Source organism: Anolis carolinensis, unplaced genomic scaffold (assembly GCF_035594765.1).
Source record: "Anolis carolinensis isolate JA03-04 unplaced genomic scaffold, rAnoCar3.1.pri scaffold_8, whole genome shotgun sequence".
In the NCBI taxonomy this organism is placed as follows: domain Eukaryota; kingdom Metazoa; phylum Chordata; class Lepidosauria; order Squamata; family Dactyloidae; genus Anolis; species Anolis carolinensis.
In genome coordinates this window covers 17,329,155-17,347,433 of record NW_026943819.1, presented here as the reverse complement: position 1 = coordinate 17,347,433, position 18,279 = coordinate 17,329,155, and the positions used below count along the sequence as shown (strand labels likewise).

General features: G+C 40.9%; 2 long non-coding RNA genes across 3 annotated transcripts; both read left to right on the top strand.

Moving 5' to 3' along the window:
• The first annotated feature begins 257 nt into the window (after positions 1-257).
• On the top strand, positions 258-3,991 carry LOC134293496 (uncharacterized). 2 transcript variants are annotated; one of them, XR_010000439.1, is made up of 4 exons: positions 258-341; positions 2,868-2,957; positions 3,452-3,571; positions 3,741-3,991. It is a non-coding gene; the product is annotated as an uncharacterized LOC134293496 (long non-coding RNA). The 2 variants fall into 2 exon arrangements; XR_010000438.1 differs by lacking the exon at positions 258-341 and having other exon boundaries at positions 2,104-2,957; positions 3,741-3,988.
• A 7,050-nt stretch (positions 3,992-11,041) lies between these two features.
• Positions 11,042-17,272, top strand: LOC134293520 (uncharacterized). Its single transcript, XR_010000459.1, has 3 exons — positions 11,042-12,325; positions 14,201-14,326; positions 17,115-17,272. It is a non-coding gene; the product is annotated as an uncharacterized LOC134293520 (long non-coding RNA).
• The last annotated feature ends 1,007 nt before the right edge of the window (positions 17,273-18,279 follow it).

Genomic DNA, 18,279 nt, shown 5'->3' with positions numbered 1-18,279 from the left:
ATAAGATGATTAACAAACAAATAACTAATTCAGTAGACTATACATCAACAGACTTAAATATATCAAGGCAGATTTGTTCCTCCCTCAGGTGTTCTTTTACAAATTACCCATCTGCTACTACTGCTAAGAACATCTAATAGGGCTTTGATAGAACTATGTGTCTTAACAACCTCTATTATACAACCTACTGCTGCAGATGTAGAGGTGTGTTCATATTACGTTATCAGAGGTGGCATCTTGGAAGAGGACATTATTCTTTAACCACAGAAAGTGCTGAATCTCACTATTGCCGCTACATGTTCCACTTACGGTACCCACTACTGGATGTTAAGATATTATTGGTGAGCATGAATCTCTGATCCAAGAGATAGCTTGGATATTATTCTAATAGCATATTCTGTTCTTTCTTTTAAGATTCATTCTGAGAAAGAATAACATTTGTCGGGAAAATGTAATCTTGCAGCTCATAGCTATCTTGCTGCCACTAGAATCAAGGGATCAGACTTACCTGTAATGCTTGTTTGTGGGCTGCAGTGTGTATTGGTAATTTATTGCTCTTTCCAGGTGTATACAGGGCTTTTGCAGGCTCTTCTGTAGTGGGAAACAAACAACCAGAATCATTTCCAGCAACTGCTTGCCCTGAAATGGTCGTTCTCACCCAGCTGGGATTCAGGAATGTAAATTAAGGGCTGGCACAGGAATCACTTTGACCAGGGACCACTCTCTAACATTAGTTTCAAAAGGGTTACGAATTAGTTTTTGGTCAACTTTAGATTCAGTATGATTATTTGGGGTGCTGATTCAGAAAATTGCATTGGATAGACCACATCAGCTCTAATTTCTGGTACAGAACATGTGCCATCCAGTAGTCGACATCTGCTTGCCCACAGAAAACTTTATTTAATAACCTACAGCTGATGTAGTCTATCCAATGCAATTTTCTGAATCAGCACCCCAAATAACCCCAGGAACAGGCCTAAAAATAAAGACACCAAGGCGCCCCCGCTTCCAGACGCCACATGGAACAGCTCCGCTCAGGAGGAAGGAGGAGAAACAGCAGTCAGGAGGCTTGTTGTTGCGCTTTTCGAGGGTAGTCAGCCTCTCCCCTCTTGACATCCCCATTGCTTTGCCACTATAAGCAGGTTTTGCAAGACCAATCGTTGCAATGGTGCAGTAACAGTGAGGCCGCAAACCATATTTTAGTTCTTGGGGACCACGGGTTAGGAACCACTGCTCTAGCCCTATAAAGCCCCTTCTCATGGCCATTCACACATGGAGAAAAGTAGGAGAGACTACAGAAGTGTCTAGCTATGAAAGTCTATGAAATGATTGCACCATCTGTGGGATTTCAGTATCCTCTGGAGTCTCAACAGTTGACATGACAATTTATTATTTGACAATGAAAACGGAAAAAACAGCCAGGCAATTCTGTGATCTCTCGTTCCATCCAGAAATGAATGAGGGAAACTTTAACAACTCTTCAGTAGGGCATCTTTGCATATGGTAGAGGACAAGGGAAAACCAACTTATAGTGACTAAAATTTACATTTGTAATAATGGAGTTTACTTATGCCAATATGTGGCATCACATAATGCCACCCTGCACCTATTTACTGAAACTAGCCAGATAAACTGGAGTACTGCTACAAATATGGTTTACACTTGTTACTGCCACTCTGTGACTATTACTGCATAATAGACATGTCCAAAAAATCGCTTTGAATCGTATATCGGATTTATTTCGGATTGTTCTCGCTTTTTGGTACGCATTCCGAGACATTGTCTCACAGCGCTACTAGCAATGTAATTCGAACCATTGTTGGCCCATTCTCTAATTGTCTCTTAATGATTCGTTAATTTTTTCCCCAATTTTTTAAAAAATATATATATTTTTAAATATATATTTTTTAAAATTTGTTTCTGCAACCTACCTTGAATGGGAGCTTAGTGCAGCCTAATATGGGTACCACTTCCCGGCCAATCAGAAGCTTCCACGATGGACGCAAAGGTGGGGGCTAGGGTCCTCTGCATCAACGTGGAAGATTGCCATAAAAGCCCATTATGTAGCCCAGGCGAGCCATTCTGGGCTGGGCTTTGTGCGGAGAGGGTGGTGGTCTGCAAACGGAAGGCAAGCAAGCCTCTTGAGGGAGAGAGAGGGTGAAGGGGCCCAGTCTGGCTGTTCCCACAGAGGGGTTTGGAGAAAGGGTTAGGGTTTTGTTGCTGGTTCTTTCTCTTAGCAAGGGAATTTCTAGTTTTCAAAGTATCTTTGCACTCCTTGCCAGGGCATTGCTTGGCGTGGTGGTCACTGGTCCATTTCTAATTGAAGGCATTGTGTTGAGGCTTGTGGGATTATGTAGCCAGAGACACCATTGATTTCCAGTGTCCTTCTTGCTTACAAATATAGCAAGGGAATTTCTAGTTTTCAAAGTATCTTTGCACAACTTGCAAGGGCATTGCAAATTTGATGAGAATAGTTCAAGAAATGAGGTGGGAGAGCCCTGTAAAAGTCCCCCCCCCGGGTTCCTTTTTTTTTTTTACGATTGCGCATGCGCATCCGCCATTTTAGAAACATTTAGAATCATTACGAATTTTCGGAAACATCCGAAATATTTGGTTGAAAAAATTGGAAATACTTTCTATATCGAAGCGCCAGCACCCTCTACTTTAGAAACGAGAATTGAAACATTTTTTTCATCGATCGGACATGCCTACTGCATAACTGCAGCTGCCAATTAAATAGCCAAATGCTCTGTAGAAACTGGAAACATAACTACTGTTTTGCTTACTCTCAAAAAGTGGATTATTAAAAGTGGATTATTCTATATTAATGCTTGTTTTCTCCTACGCTGTTTCTGATCTGCTCCTAGACATAGCATTGTGCCTTGACGGTCAGTGATCAAACAGCATGAACAAACTTGTGACTGTTGGATTATGGTTGTGGATCTCCTTCACAATAGGTAAGTGTCTAAATGGGTACAAGAAGCAACTTTCAAAGCTGAAACATATCCTGTATCGCATTGGTTACTGCCAACACAAGCACCTCTGTTGAATATACTGGATTTACCTATATGTTGCCAATTTATTCAATTCTATTAGTTAATACCCATTGAATATGTTGTCAAAAGCTTTCATGGCCGGAATCACAGGGTTGTTGTGTGTTTTCCAGGCTGTCTGGCCATGTTCCAGAAGTATTATCTCCTGATGTTTCACCCACATCTATATACCTCACTACCTCTATGGATGCCTGCCATTTTTTCAAATTGAGTTATGAATATTATATATATGTGTGTGTGTGTGTGTGTATTTGCAGCTCATATGGAAAAAAATAGCTTCCTTCATTCTTGTTTGTTGAGTATTCATTCCTTGCTACTTGATTCCATTGGAAGCACAATTTTGCATGCATAGATTTACTTTTTACTCACTGAAAATTGGTTTCTCCTTTTTCTATCAGTCAAGGGTCTCATGTGCAATGTCTGCCAGCACCGCATCTTTGCTTTTTACTGCATTAAAGGAGCCGCTAAATGTTCAACTCTACCTGGACAAAGTTGCAAAAAAGTCTTCGTCAAGTCAGGTATATCTTCTGAAAACAGCATGTACATGCATTCAATTTTAAGTAACTGAATCCAAATGTTTCTATATGTGCAAGAGCTTTTTTTGAGGAGGGGTCCTTAATGGGGGAGGATAAAAACTCCTAATAATTTCTTCACATGGCATTTGATTTTACTTTCTACTCACTATAGAAAAAGGAATGCTTTACGTCAGAAAAGGCTGCACTCTTCCGGGGGAGGAGTGTCCATACACCCAAGGATTTGAAGGCATCACCACAATGACTGTGTGCTGTGACGATCTTGACTATTGCAATTAAAAAAAACTATTCTCAGCTAATCTGGTCTCTTTCTTTTAAGCAATACAATCTGCTGATGTCATTTTGATCTAGGTTTTGATAGGTTTTACAGCATAAAATGTCACCAGATTACAGTATCAAATGGTAACAAGGAATCTCAATCATGTTCTTGATCATTTATTCCAGACAGTTAAACCAGGGAATCTAGTCATGCACACATTCTCACTCTAGTTGCGACAATGAATAAAGACACATGACAGCATCCAACTGCTGAAGCTAGGGCTATACCTGAGATGGGAGAACATTTGGAAACACCATTTAAATTATTGTGAGCCTGGACAGAGCACAACCAATGTATTTATGAATGAATGCTTATTTACATTAGAGTTGTGCATGAAATCCGTTTCTCCCGTTTCATCCGTTCTTTCATTCCTTCCGTTACCTTTGAGAGAACGATCCATGAAGCCCCCTTCCATGACAAAAATAAACTCAACATGAAAGCCAGCAAGATCTGGTCCTGGCTCCTCGACTGCTTTTCATGCCATGTAGCAGTCCTCACATGGCCCGCAGAAAATTGCCGAGTGCTGTTTCCCTCAGAGCTCTGCTTGTTGGGCCAATCGGAGAACGCTGTCACATGAGTCACATATTGCTGAATCTATTTAATGGAGTGACCACCTCCATTGCTTCTCATTTGCGTTGTGCTTCTAGTGCTGCTGCTACTTGCCTGCCTCTCGCCTCGCCTGCCACTGTCCCTGCTACCTCTGCTCTTCTGAGCTTGATTTATTTTTATTTTTGGCTTGGTTTGACTGGCTGCTGGCATCTTTTTGATTTCTCCTTTTAATTTAATACTTTTTATTTAAAGGGACTGAAAGTTGGGAATGGAGGCAGAGTATGTGTCACTGTCGGCACAAGGAGCTTGAGTTGGGAATAAAGCATCTCTTTGCCTTGAGAGTAACTCTTCTTTATCTCCTCCCTTCTTCTCCTTACTCATTCTCAAAATCCTTTCTAAAGATAATAATATATTATTAACTAGCTTGGGGATGCGGCAGTGCCCGGGTATTTTGAGAAATTTGTGTGCCAAGTTTGGTCAGGATGTGAAGTTGGCTGGGTTCAGTGCTGTCTGTATAAGGGTGAACTACAACTCCCAGAGCCAAAGGTCAATCACCCCGAAACCCTGCCTGTATGCCCAGTTGGGCATGATGAGGTAGTGTGCCAAGTTTGGTCTAGATCCGACGTCGGCTGGGTTCAGTGCTGTCTGTATAAGGGTGAACTACAACACCCAGAGCAAGAAATAAGTGAAGCTACTTGGTCCATCGTCCCCCTATCTGCCCCAGGATGGAAAGAGGTTCATGGGAATTCTGTGTGCCAAGTTTGGTCCAGTTCTGTCACTGGTGGGCGTCGCAGTGGCCTGTGGGAGTTGTAGCAATTGAAAGTACTACAAATGCCATCACCCATGGTCCATCATCCCGCAAATGGCACCAGGAAGTGCATCATGGGGATTAAGTGTGTCAAGTTTGGTCCAGATCCGTCATTCGTGGCAGTCGTAGTTGTCCGTGTAAGTGGTGGCCAATCAGAAAGCTGCCACTTACTCCGCCGCATACATACATACCCACATACATACAAACACTGACTTTTATTATATATATAGATAATAGCAAACAAAAAGGAAACCCTCTAAAAATACTAACTTTAGTACCCCTACTGCTATAATTTCATTCCTTTGACTAATTCTTTTTTTTTCTCTGTGGGTATTCTTCCTGCTGCATTATATTTTTAAAAGTATCTGTTCGGCTTATTTGGTGAAAAATTTTGTCAGAGGGCCATCACCTTAGAAAATGACATTTCTCTCTATTCTCTCTCTGTATCACTAACTATCTGCCTTGTTCTTCACTTACTCCATTTCCAGAAATAATTACTACTATTCATAATTATTGTAATAATCCAAAGAAGAAATAGAATCACAATACTTTTATAATTTGGCTGGCTGCTGGCAAAGGTGCCACTTGGGCATAGAGAAAGGAAGGAGTTCAACAAATGCTTTGTTGGCTTCACACACCTTTTAAATGCTTGTTTGCTGTTGCTGCTGCAAAAACTTTGAAAGAAGTTGCTTGCTGCTGTATTTTAAAAAAATTAGAAAAGAAGAAAGTGAAATAGTGGGGGTGGGCACTGGGCTGCTTGGTGTGGCATACTTAAAAACAATCAGTGCTGACAAAATTATCATCTGTCAGCTGCAAAAGACCATCCTACTCAGATCCGTGTTATTTGCTGATACATCACATAGCCCTAGACACTTGGGAAGTGTCCAATGTGTGATCCAATACAATAGCCAGCACAGTGATCTTGTTTGCTGTGTACTAATCTTGATGTGTATCAAATAATAATAATAATACTTTTTATATCCCACCCCATCTATATATATAAAAGGCTTTTGGCATCACGGCAACTCACAAAACAACAAAACCCAACACCCCCCAAACTCTAAAATTGGCAACACAATCCATCATCCCTGCCTCCAGTAAGATATAACACAATCACACAAAAAACACAATCACAACACCAAAAAAAGGACAAAACCCACAAAAGGCAATGTACGCATGCGCGCGGATGTCAGGACCCTGGCTGCAGAGCACCAATAACCTTACACAGAGGCCAGTCTCTATCTAATATTTTTATTAAAGAAATATATAAAATCAATAAAAACAAGTGAAGAATATAGTTCAGAAGCAGACCTTTCAGATGAGGTCAAATATAGTCCAGAAATGTATTGTCCAATATAAGATATTAGAGTTCAAAGTTTTAATCCACTTGACCGAAACACACACTTTGCCAAGCAATAGTGTGGGGAAATAACAGAGTCTTAGAGTCCAATGAAGCTTGACAACAAGGCTGGAAATAAACTTGATTCTTAACTAGATCCGTGACTGGAGGCAAGACGAACATGAAGCATGAACAGAGTCCGTGGTAAAACCGTGAGACAGGGCAAGGCTTGAAGCTTGATCCGGGAAGCAAGGAACTGGGATTACGAAGTCCACACACGATCTCTCTCCTCAAGCTGATCAATTGACTCCGCAAAGAATCCCTCGCGCCAAACACCTATATTGGGTCTCGTTTTCCCGCCAACAGAACTCTTTCCCTAGAGAACGAGAAGCGAAACCCAACTCTGTCCAGATGCATGACTCCTTAGAATTTCCCAAGGGAAGCAGACCTAATCAGCCATTTGTTTGGCAGCGATTCTCAGGCTTCTCCGATTAGCCTCCCTGACTCCCCTGTCTTTAGAATAATTTTCCCTCCTGGGAAACGGAGGGGAGTTCTGCCCAAGGCCTGTTTGGCTGAATTCTTGAGGGCAAACATCAACATCCTGCAGGTGAAGAGACTCCGGCTCTTGCTGAATCGGCGAAAACCCCATGTTTTCCTCTTCGTCTGCCACAATAGTACTAGGAACAGGACTACAAGGCCCATGAGTCATCACAGCGGAACTCAAAGTATTTTTCGGGACAGCATGGCTGCCCAGGATCAGCTCGCTCCCTCTCTCAGATCCCCCCTCCTTCTCTGCGAACTCTTACCAGATGCCTCCTGGCCTTTTCCCGGCAGGCCCCGGCCCCTTCCTTTGGCCATTCAGGCTGCACCCAGTCTCCTACGGGACCTCGGGGCCCACACCTTCCTGCACCCATGGGCCTCCCTATCGTCCCTCCACCGCTGGACCTCCTGGTCCCGCCCCCTCCACGGCTTTCCAACTCCCAGGCCCAAGCCCATCCATGGGCTTTCCGGCCTTCCCTTCCAGGGCCAGAAAAGGAAAAGAAAAAGGTAAGCAAGGGTCTCCTCCTCCTCCTGCTCTCTCTCTTCCTTTGGAAGAATTACTGCTCCCCCTTCGGCCGCCCCATAGGGGTGAAGGAAGAAGAGGAAAAGGAGGATGAAGGGGAGGAAGAGGGAAAGGGAATGGGCTTCCCAAGTGGGAGGAGGGAAGGGAAGGGGGGGTCACACTCCCACCCCCTTCCCAACAAAATATAAACAAAGGCAAGGAACGATCCGACAATAGAACACAAGGATGGGAAACAATGAAAAACAGGACGACGAATTACAGGAGGGGTTTCTTCAGGAGGGGGCTACCATGGGAGGGAACTTCTACTATTCTTATTCTTATTGCCATGCTTTCTATATTTTGTAATATATATATAAAATACAAAATAATAAATACAGTCAGACATTGGAGCTGCAAGGATATTCAGTGCAATTCAACCACACCAATAAAAGATTAACCTTCATAAAAGGCGACTAGGCTTTGAAACAGTGATACTATTCTGAAGCTGACCAACCAAAGATTTCCCCTAGGTAGCAAGCACCCAGGCTTTGAACCACCGAGGCTATTCATTACAATTCTACCACCCCCAAAAAACATTCCCCTAAAAGGCAACTACCTAACCTTCCAAGCAGCAAGCCTATTCCTTTCTATTCCACCTCACCAAACAAGGATTCATATAAAAAAATGGCCAGGCTTTCAGGCTACAAAGCTATTCATTGTTATTCCACCTACCTAACAAAGAATTCCCATACACCACAGCAACACATGGCCAGGCACAGCTAGTCTCCCATAAAGGGACTTGAAAACTGTGCATTTTTTTGTTCTACTTTGTTATAATTGGTGTTTTAACTTACTCTGAGCAACTGTGATTGATACTTGCAACAGCATCATGGCTCTGAATGTCATGAACCGATTTGGCAACCCTAGTTATGTCTTTGGAGAACCAGGAGATTTTACCCAGGTTCCAGATTTTAGCACTGCATAGGAACTCTAAAGTGACACTGCAATCATTGGAAGTATAATTTGTGACATCCACATCACAACATCTGAAGTAGATGACCTCCAACTACCTGGACAGAGAGTAGGGCATATATCTAACCCTTTTAGTACAGAGCACTCAGTGAGGCAAATTATGTCCACTTGTCTGATTGTGCATGTCCGATAAGATTGTAATCAAACATAAGGACAGGTGCAAAGAGAACATGATGTGCTTCCAAAGCTTGTAGGGTTTAAATCCACCTGGACCATCCCCTGGGAACAAACTACTTTTTGCAATTACAAAGCTTTGTTTGTGCCTCTCCAGCAAAAAACAACAACAAAAAACAACAACAAAAAACAACAACAAAAAACACAAAAGAAAAACAAAAGAAGGCAAATTAAATTCCGCTTCTGATAGTTTTAGTCCTGTTCGGTTCTTTTCCAGGCCAACTTGTAGCTGATGCAGCATTGGTTTGAGGTGCTGCAATAAGGCCAGTATTCTAAGAGAAAATAATTGAGTCTCTCAAAATCCTCTGCATGTCAGTGCTACATATATTCTCCCATAAATATACAGTACAGACTCACTTATCCAAGCTAAACGGGCTGGCAGAAGCTTGGATAAGCGAATATCTTGGATAATAAGGAGGGATTAAGGGAAAGCCTATGAAACATCAAATTAAGTTATGATTTTACAAATTAAGCTCCACAACATCATGTTATACAACAAATTTGACAGAAAAAGTAGTTCAGTATGCAGTAATGTTATGTTATAATTACTGTATTTACGAATTTAGCACCAAAACGATGTATTGAAACATTGACTACAAAAATGCGTTGGATAATCCAGAATATTGGATAAGCGAGTGTTGGATAAGTGAGACTCTACTGTAATTGAAAATTATAAGCAAACCACAGAAGAAATTGTATCATGCAATAGTATTGTTGTTGGGATAACAGCATGTAACTCTAAACTGTTAACCTACAAGAGTGGTGTTAGGGTATCAGGAGGCATTACCAATGCATCATAACCATATATTGAAAACATTGACTACAAAAATGGCTTGGATAATCCAGAGGCTTGGATAAGCGAGGCTTGGATAAGTGAGACTCTACTGTATGACTATATACGGAGTTTCCAAGTCAGTTTGTAGTTTTATTTTAGAGCATGTGAAAATTCATATATAGCTGTGCCCGGCCACGCGTTGCTGTGGCGAAGTCTAGTGGTATGGGAAATAAAGTATTGAGGAATTGGTGGTAGTTAAGGTCAATGGTAAAGGTTTTCCCCTGACGTTAAGTCCAGTCGTGTCTGACTCTGGGGGTTGGTGCTCATCTCCATTTCTAAGCCGAAGAGCCGGCGTTGTCCATAGACTCCTCCAAGGTCATGACTGCATGGAGCGGCGTTACCTTCCCGTATACCTTCAGGGGATATTATTTTGTAAAGCTTGTGAATATACAATATTTCTGATTGTTTTTTTTTGTCTGTTGGAGGGAAGTAGAGTCTACACTGCCATATAATCCAGTGCAAATTAGATAATCTGTGGAAGAGGCCTAAGTGAAGCCTAACTCTGCCTGTCCCATGGGCTGAGTCGGTTGCTAGGAGACCAAGTGGGCAGAGCTTAGCCTTCTAACTGGTAGCAATTGGATAAAAACAATTATTTATCTCCCTCTAATTAGGACTTTATTTTTCTTTTCTTTTTGTTGTATCAACCTAGAGCCGTGGATGATGGGTTGTGTTGTCAAATTTCGAGGTTGGGGGGCCTGTAGTTTTGTTGTTTTGTCCGCTGCCCTGATGCCATCACACACACACACACACACACACACACACACACACACACACACACATATATATATATATATATATATATATATATATATATATATATATTGATGTAAGTACAAGAACCACAAGCATGATGAGGATTCAGCAGTTTGCTTTTGCCTGAGCCTACACATTTCATTCATTCTTTCAGACTTGCCTTCTTGTCTTGAGAGAGAGTTATGTGGCATGCAGTCCCAGCGCAGACGCCTGCCTGCAGTCGAGCGCCTCCTCTAGAATAGAAACATATAAGAAGCCTCCTTAAAGCATTTGCCTGCCTGCAGACAAGCATCTCTCCTCTAGAATAAAACAGCTTAAATGCCTAAAATGACTGGAAGGGGAGCCTGGGGAAGCCCCCCCCCCCCCATAATGGGTCAATAGAAAACAGATCTTTCGGCACCTCGGAGTGAAAAAAGATATCTGCCCTCCCGATTTTGGGAGGCTCCCCCCACTGAAAGCCGGGACATGAAACGGGTCAAGGTTTAGCCCAAAGCACAACCCTCTCTCTCTCTTTTTTTTCTTTTCGATTGAATTGTTTTTTATTGATTTTCCAGAAATATAGGGAATTACATTACAAAAATTGTGAGAAGGGGAAAGACAAAAGAAAGGAAAAAGAAGAAAAAATAAAAATAAAAATAATTACTACACACAGCCAGCAGACAGCAAAAAAAAGGGGGAAAAAAGGGGGGGAAAGCCAAAAAAAAACCCAGAAAGCACACCAATAACTTCCGATTGATTCCACAAGGGCAGTAATTCATTTACATTATGCTATAAATTTTCTCTGCCCATATCCCCGCACATTCTCGGTCCAATGCATGTCTATCTTTGCTCTGACCAACTATTCAAAATTAATCTGATGTTTCCCTTGTAAAAATGTTTTGTACTGGTGACCAGTCCGTCCTTTGTTTTTTGGTATCATCTTGCAGTAAAAAGGTCATAGTATCCATGTCCATGTATTCCCTTAATTTGGTGATCCATGTGTCTTCCGATGGGATATCTTTCGAACGCCATCTTTGAGCTATTAAAGCTCGAGCAGCTGCTCTTATGTGAAAGAATAACATATCTTCATTTCTTTCTAAGTGAAAGTCGGTCATATTTAACAAATAATATTCAGGTTTAAAATCGAAATTCTTATCTAAGATTCCTTTTGCATAATTATGTATCATTTTCCAGAAACCTTTGACCTCTTTACATTCCCACCATACATGTAAAAATGTAAAATATCTAAATTTTACAAAAACCAGAAAAAAGAATGTTGGAAATGCAATAATAAAACAGGGACTTTTTTTTACATGTAACCCTACTCTCTATTGAATTAATTAGTGCAGAGATCTATTGTAATAGCAGTGGTATTGATTAAATAATTATACTGTTCTTTAAATGAAGACTTACATGAATTTTTAAAAACGTATTTCATTTTTTGCCTTTATCTTTTTCCATATATAAAACTCAAATGAAGGAAGGAAGGAAAACAAAGCAAGGGCAAAGGAAGAAAATATGATAGAACCAATAATGTGTGAGCTGGCATAGCTGTGTATCCTCCCCCTCTCTTTACATACTTATCTGGTGGTTGAGTTTAAACTCTGCCTTTCCTTAATCTCTGCTTCATCACTGTGTTACCAACCTGTATTATAGTTCCCTCTTGGGTAGAAAATATTCTTCCAGGCTCTGACTGGAAAGTGACATTTGAATCAATCCACAACATTTCAGCTGGGCAAGATATCACAGTTTCTTTCCAACACTGTCTCTATTGCCTAGATCATAGGTATTTTGTTTTGTCTTCTGAGATCCTTGTTCTTCTTAAATTAGCGGTTGATTAAAAAGAGAAGAGAAAGAATGAATATGATTCTGCTTTCCAGCTTCATGGCTTTGGTCTGCTGTTCCCTGTGTGAGTAACATAAAATAGTTTTGAAAAGAAAGGTTTGTAAGAAGGTTGTGTTGTTAGATTTCATATTATTTCTTACCTGTAATGAATTTTTTGGCAAGATTTGTTCAGAGCGGGTTTGTCTTTTTTTGTCCGACTTTGCCAGAGTGGGATTCCATACCCTGTTTCCCCGAAAATAAGACAGTGTCTTATATTAATTTTTGCTCCCAAAGGTGCCCTAGGTCTTATTTTCAAGGGATGTCTTATTTTTCCACAAAGACAAATTCACATTTATGGTTGAATTTTTAAAAATGAAAATTTATTATCTACTGTATAGTAGTTGTCATCACAAAACAGCATAACCAAGCTGTGAATCCTTTCAAGAATTTCTATATTATATTTTATTGCTATACTGTTTTAAAATTACTGTTTTAAATTTCTGTTTGTATGTGAATTTATGTTGTTGTTGGGCTTATCCCTGTGTAAGCTGCCCTGAGTCCCTTCTGGGAGATGGAGGTGGGATACAAGAATAGACATGCTGGATTTCGTATCAAAAAATCACAAGCCGAACACTTCCCAAGTGTCTAGGACTGTGTGATGTATTTTCGGATCATGCGCACAGATCCCAGCAGGGTGGCCTTTTGCAGCTGGCAGATCGTAATTTTGTCAATGTCTATTGTTTCCAAATGCCGGCTGAGATCTTTTGGCATGGCACCCAGTGTGCCCATCACCACCGGGACCACCTGCACTGATTTCTGCCAGAGTCTTTGAAGTTCAATCTTGAGGTCCTGATAGCGGCTGAGTTTTTCCTCTTGTTTTTCGTCAATGCGACTGTCACCTGGGATGGCGACATCAATGATCCAAACCTTTTTCTTTTCCACAACTGTGATGTCTGGTGTGTTGTGTTTCAGAACTTTGTCAGTCTGGATTCGGAAGTACCACAGTATCTTTGCGTGCTCATTTTCCAATACGTTTGCAGGTTTGTGATCCCACCAGTTCTTTGCTGCTGGGAGGTGGTACTTGAGGCATAAGTTCCAATGGATCATTTGTGCCACATAGTTGTGCCTCTGTTTGTAGTCTGTCTGTGCAATTTTCTTACAGCAGCTGAGGATATGATCCATGGTTTTGTCAGCTTCCTTGCACAGTCTGCATTTTGGGTCATCAGCTGATTTTTCGATCTTTGCCTTAATTGCGTTTGTTCTGATGGCTTGCTCCTGGGCTGCAAGGATCAGGCCTTCTGTCTCCTTCTTCAGGGTCCCATTTGTGAGCCAGAGCCAGGTCTTCTCCTTATCAGCTTATCAGCTTGTCCTTCGATTTTGTCAAGGAACTTTCCATGCAATGTTATTATTATTATTATTATTATTATTATTATTATTATTATTATTTCTTGTTACTACCTTTATTTCCATGTACAACGATCTATGGTATGTATATTTACCGATGCTGCATGCTTCCAAACAAAAGACCTTTACTAGGTCTTACTTTCAGGGGAGGTCTTATATTTAGCAATTCAGCAAAACCTCTACTAGGTCTTATTTTCTGGGGATGTCTTGTTTTCAGGGAAACAGGGTATTTAAATAGGGATATGAATCCTGTTCTCCAACAATAACAGACTGGCCATTGTATAAACTGAATGTTGGAATAAACAGGCTCTTTCACACACACACATACGCTTCTGGCACCTTTTTATGAATTTTATGAAACGCAAAAGAAATCTGGCCAGGATCTGCTGATTAGTTATCATTAGCTATTGCCTTTATAATTAGAGCAAGGGATATGGAATTGGCCCATCCTTTCTCACCAGTTCATAATGGGTTACAATATAATTGTAATGACAGGCTGTTCCCAAACTGTGCTTTCACTGAGGTTTGCTTCCTTCTCTCACTCATGAACTTGAAGCCACTGTTGAAGCTCTAAAATGCCGTGTCTGCTCAGAACACTACTTTCTTCATGGCTGCATCAAAGGAGCAGACTATTGCTATGCTCTACCTGGACAACAATGCCGAACGACCAAAATCAGGAGAAGTACTAATGACTTTTAAAATATTTTCCCTAATATTTTTCTCTGTCTTTTAAATGCTTATCTTAGCATTAGATTTCCGTCTATGTTTTTTAAAACATTACAACAAAAGATTCTGAATATTGTGGTTGCTGGGGCCGGGCTGTGGCGCAGGCTGGTAAACAACTGCTGCAATAAATCACTCTGACCACGAGGTCATGAATTCGAGGCCAGCCCGTGGTGGGGTGAGCACCCGTCAATTAAAAATAAAATATAGCCCCTGCTCGTTGCTGACCTAGCAACCCGAAAGATAGTTGCATCTATCAAGTAGGAAATAAGGTACCACTTATAAAAAGTGGGGAGGCAAATTTAACTAATTTACAACGTTGGAATGAGGAAGCGAGGAAGTGCCATCAGAGTGGATGATGAAGCAACTGCTTCCCCCTGTGGCCAGAATCGAACATCCCCTCAGGAGAAGGTTAAATTGCTTCTGCCTATGTCTGCCTGTTGTCTCTGTCTCGGTTCGATGTGTTTATGGGCATTGAATGTTTGCTCTATATGTACTTAATGTGATCCGCCCTGAGTCCCCATCAGGGTGAGACGGGCGGAATATAAATACTGTAAATAAATAAAATAAGTATGTTTTAGTGATCACAGACATTTTAATTACCATTATTAGACATTAAAAATTACAATGTTTTTGTTTATTACTTCTATAGAATCATAGCAGTTGTGATTTTGGAGAGTAATTACTGCATACATCCCTTCTGTTACTCTCCACCAATATCTGTCCTCCAGATTGCACCACTACTTTATGACCCTGTTTTCTGTGGTTTATTCCTAATCCCTTTCTCACCTCGAGTTTTTAACGTAGTGTTCATGTGGCCCGCCCTTGGTTTTATTGTTCTTTTGATTTTGCTTAATGTAGTGTATATTATCTTTTATTGTATTGTTTAATGTGTTATGATTTGTTGTTTTATTTATATTCTGTGATATTGTATTGTTCTGGGCATGGCCCCATGTAAGCCGCCCCGAGTCCCCGTTGGGGAGATGGTGGCAGGGTATAAATAAAATTTATTATTATTATTATCATTATTATTATTATATGTTTTTTTCTTCTCTGCTAAAGAGCCTCGGAGTTCACCAAACTCTGACTTGAGCCATGGCAGTTAAAGTGATGTCAAACTGCATTAATTCTAAAGTGTAAATGCATTCTAACCACCTAATGAAACGGCCAGCCATGGCAGCGCTCTGCTTTGGAAAGGGGCGTGGGAAATCCAGTGCCCCACGCCCCACATCGCTCAGATCCATGGGAGGGCAATCGCATGGGGTTCGCACGGCTCCCCCCCCCCCGAATTAATGGCAACACAAGAGCTCTCCCATGTTGCCCTACCAGCAGAATGTGCCAACTCAACCTTCCTTCAACCACAGAGCCGGTACGGCTTCATGCAATGGGAACCAGCCAGCTATGTGGGTGACCTGGGCTAAAACTGTCGTATGAGCTCATAAGTCTAAACATGACTATGTCTGGATTCCTGATTCCCCAAAAGTAAGTGCCGTTGAACCTATACATGCCATCTCTTTTCATTTGTTTGGAATATTTTGCAAATTGTTCTCTAGATGAAATGTGGGAATAAAATATGGAGAGGAACTCTGATAACACTAAGGTAAAGGTAAAGGTTTTCACCTGACATTAAGTCTAGTCATGTCCGACTCTGGGGATTGGTGCTCATCTCCATTTCTAAGCTGGCATTGTCCATAGACACCTCTAAGGTCATGTGGCCGGCATGACTGTATGGAGTGCCGTTACCTTCCCGCTGGAGCGGTACCTACTGATCTACTCACATTTACATGTTTTTGAACTGCTAGGTTGGCAGAAGCTGGGGCTAACAGCGGGAGCTCACTCTGCTCTCCAAATTCGAACCACTGATCTTTCGGCCAGCAAGTTCAGCAGCTCAGTAGTTTAATCCGCTGCACCACCAGAGGCTCCCGGTGATAATACTATGTTACAAAATTTGAAAACAAATTATTCCCAGTTTGAAAGTATTATTTATTTATTTATTTATTTGCAGTATTTATATTCCGCCCTTCTCACCCCAAAGGGGACTGAGGGCGGATCACATTATACACACATAGGGCAAACATTCAATGCCCATAAACACATCGAACAGAGACCGAGACAGACAGACACAGAGGCAATTTAACCTTCTCCTGAGGGGATGTTCGATTCTGGCCATAGGGGGGAGCAGCTGCTTCATCATCCATTCTGACAGCACTTCCTCATTCCAGGTCGTAAATTAGTTAACCTTGCCTCCCCACTTTTTTTATAAGTGGTACCTTATTTCCTACTTGATAGATGCAACTATCTTTCGGGTTGCTAGGTCAGCAACGAGCAGGGGCTATTTTTTATTTTTAATTGACGGGTGCTCACCCCGCCACGGGCTGGCCTCGAACTCATGACCTCATGGTCAGAGTGATTTATTGCAGCTGCTCAACAGCCTGCACCACAGCCCGGCCTGTTTAATTGTGTGGTACTTACTTTGAAAGCTGTTGTTATACTTCATTTCTGTGGCTGCCACAAACTATGTTGAATTGGTTGAGACACCCTGAGATACTCATTGAAAATCTATAGCAAAATGGGCTGCAGGATGTCCCTCCCATTGCAGTTTAATAATTTTTTTCATGTTTTTATGATAGAACCAATTAAGGAATAACCCAGGAAGTAAAATCATGTCACATAGTGCAATTTGAATTGGCAAATTTAATAAAGGTTTGTTACATTTTAATAGTTTATATTTTACTCATCCACTACAGAAGGAAGAAAACCCTATCAAACAAAAGGATGCACTCTGCAGGGAGAGAAATGCAATGTTACAGAAAATGTCAAAGGCTTTGGCATTGTCCGAAATAAATGTTGTAGTAAAAGGCTCTGTAATGTTCACTTATGAAATGTAATAAAATAATTTCTTCAATGATTGTCCATTTCATCATCAGAGTAAAATCTAAGGGAAGTGCATCTACAACTCCTTTATGCTCAAGAACGTCCCTTTCCCTTTCTTTTAATGCAGTGGTTCTCAACCTTCCTATTGTCGCGACCTCTTAATACAGTTCATCCTGTTGTGGTGACCCCCCAACCATAACATTATTTTAGTTGCTACTTCATAACTGTCATTTTGCTACTGTTGTGAATAGTAATATAGATATGTGGTATGCAGAATGTATTTTTATTCACTGGACTAAATTTGGCACAAATACCCAATACACCTAAATTTGAATACTGGTGAAATTTGGGGGAAAAAAGACTTTGACATTTGAGAGTTGTAGTTGCTGGGATTTATAGTTCACCTACAATTAAAGAACATTCGGAACTCCTCCAACGACGGAATTGAACCAAACTTGGCACACAGAACTCCCATGACTAACAGGAGATACTGGAAGGGTTTGGTCTGCATTGACCTTTTGAGAGTTGTAGTTCACCTACTCAAACAATGATGGATCTGGACTAAACTTGGCACAAATACTCAATATGTCCAAATTTGAACACTGGTAGAGTTTGGGGAAGGCAGACCTTGACATTTGGGAATTGTAGTTGCTGGGATATATAGTTCACCTACAATGAAAGAGCCCCTTGAACCCCACCAATGATCGAATTGGGTCAAACTTCCCACACAGAATCCCCATGACCAACAGAAAATACAGTAGAGTCTCACTTATCCAACATAAACGGGCCGGCAGAACGTTGGATAAGTGAATATGTTGGATAATAAGGAGGGATAAAGAAAAGCCTATTAAACATCAAATTAGGTTATGATTTTACAAATTAAGCACCAAAACATCATGTTTAACAACAAATTTGACAGAAAAAGTATTTCAATACACAGTAATGCTATGTAGTAATTACTGTATTTACGAATTTAGTACCAAAACATCACAATTTATTGAAAACATTGACTACAAAAACATTGACTATTAAAAGGCC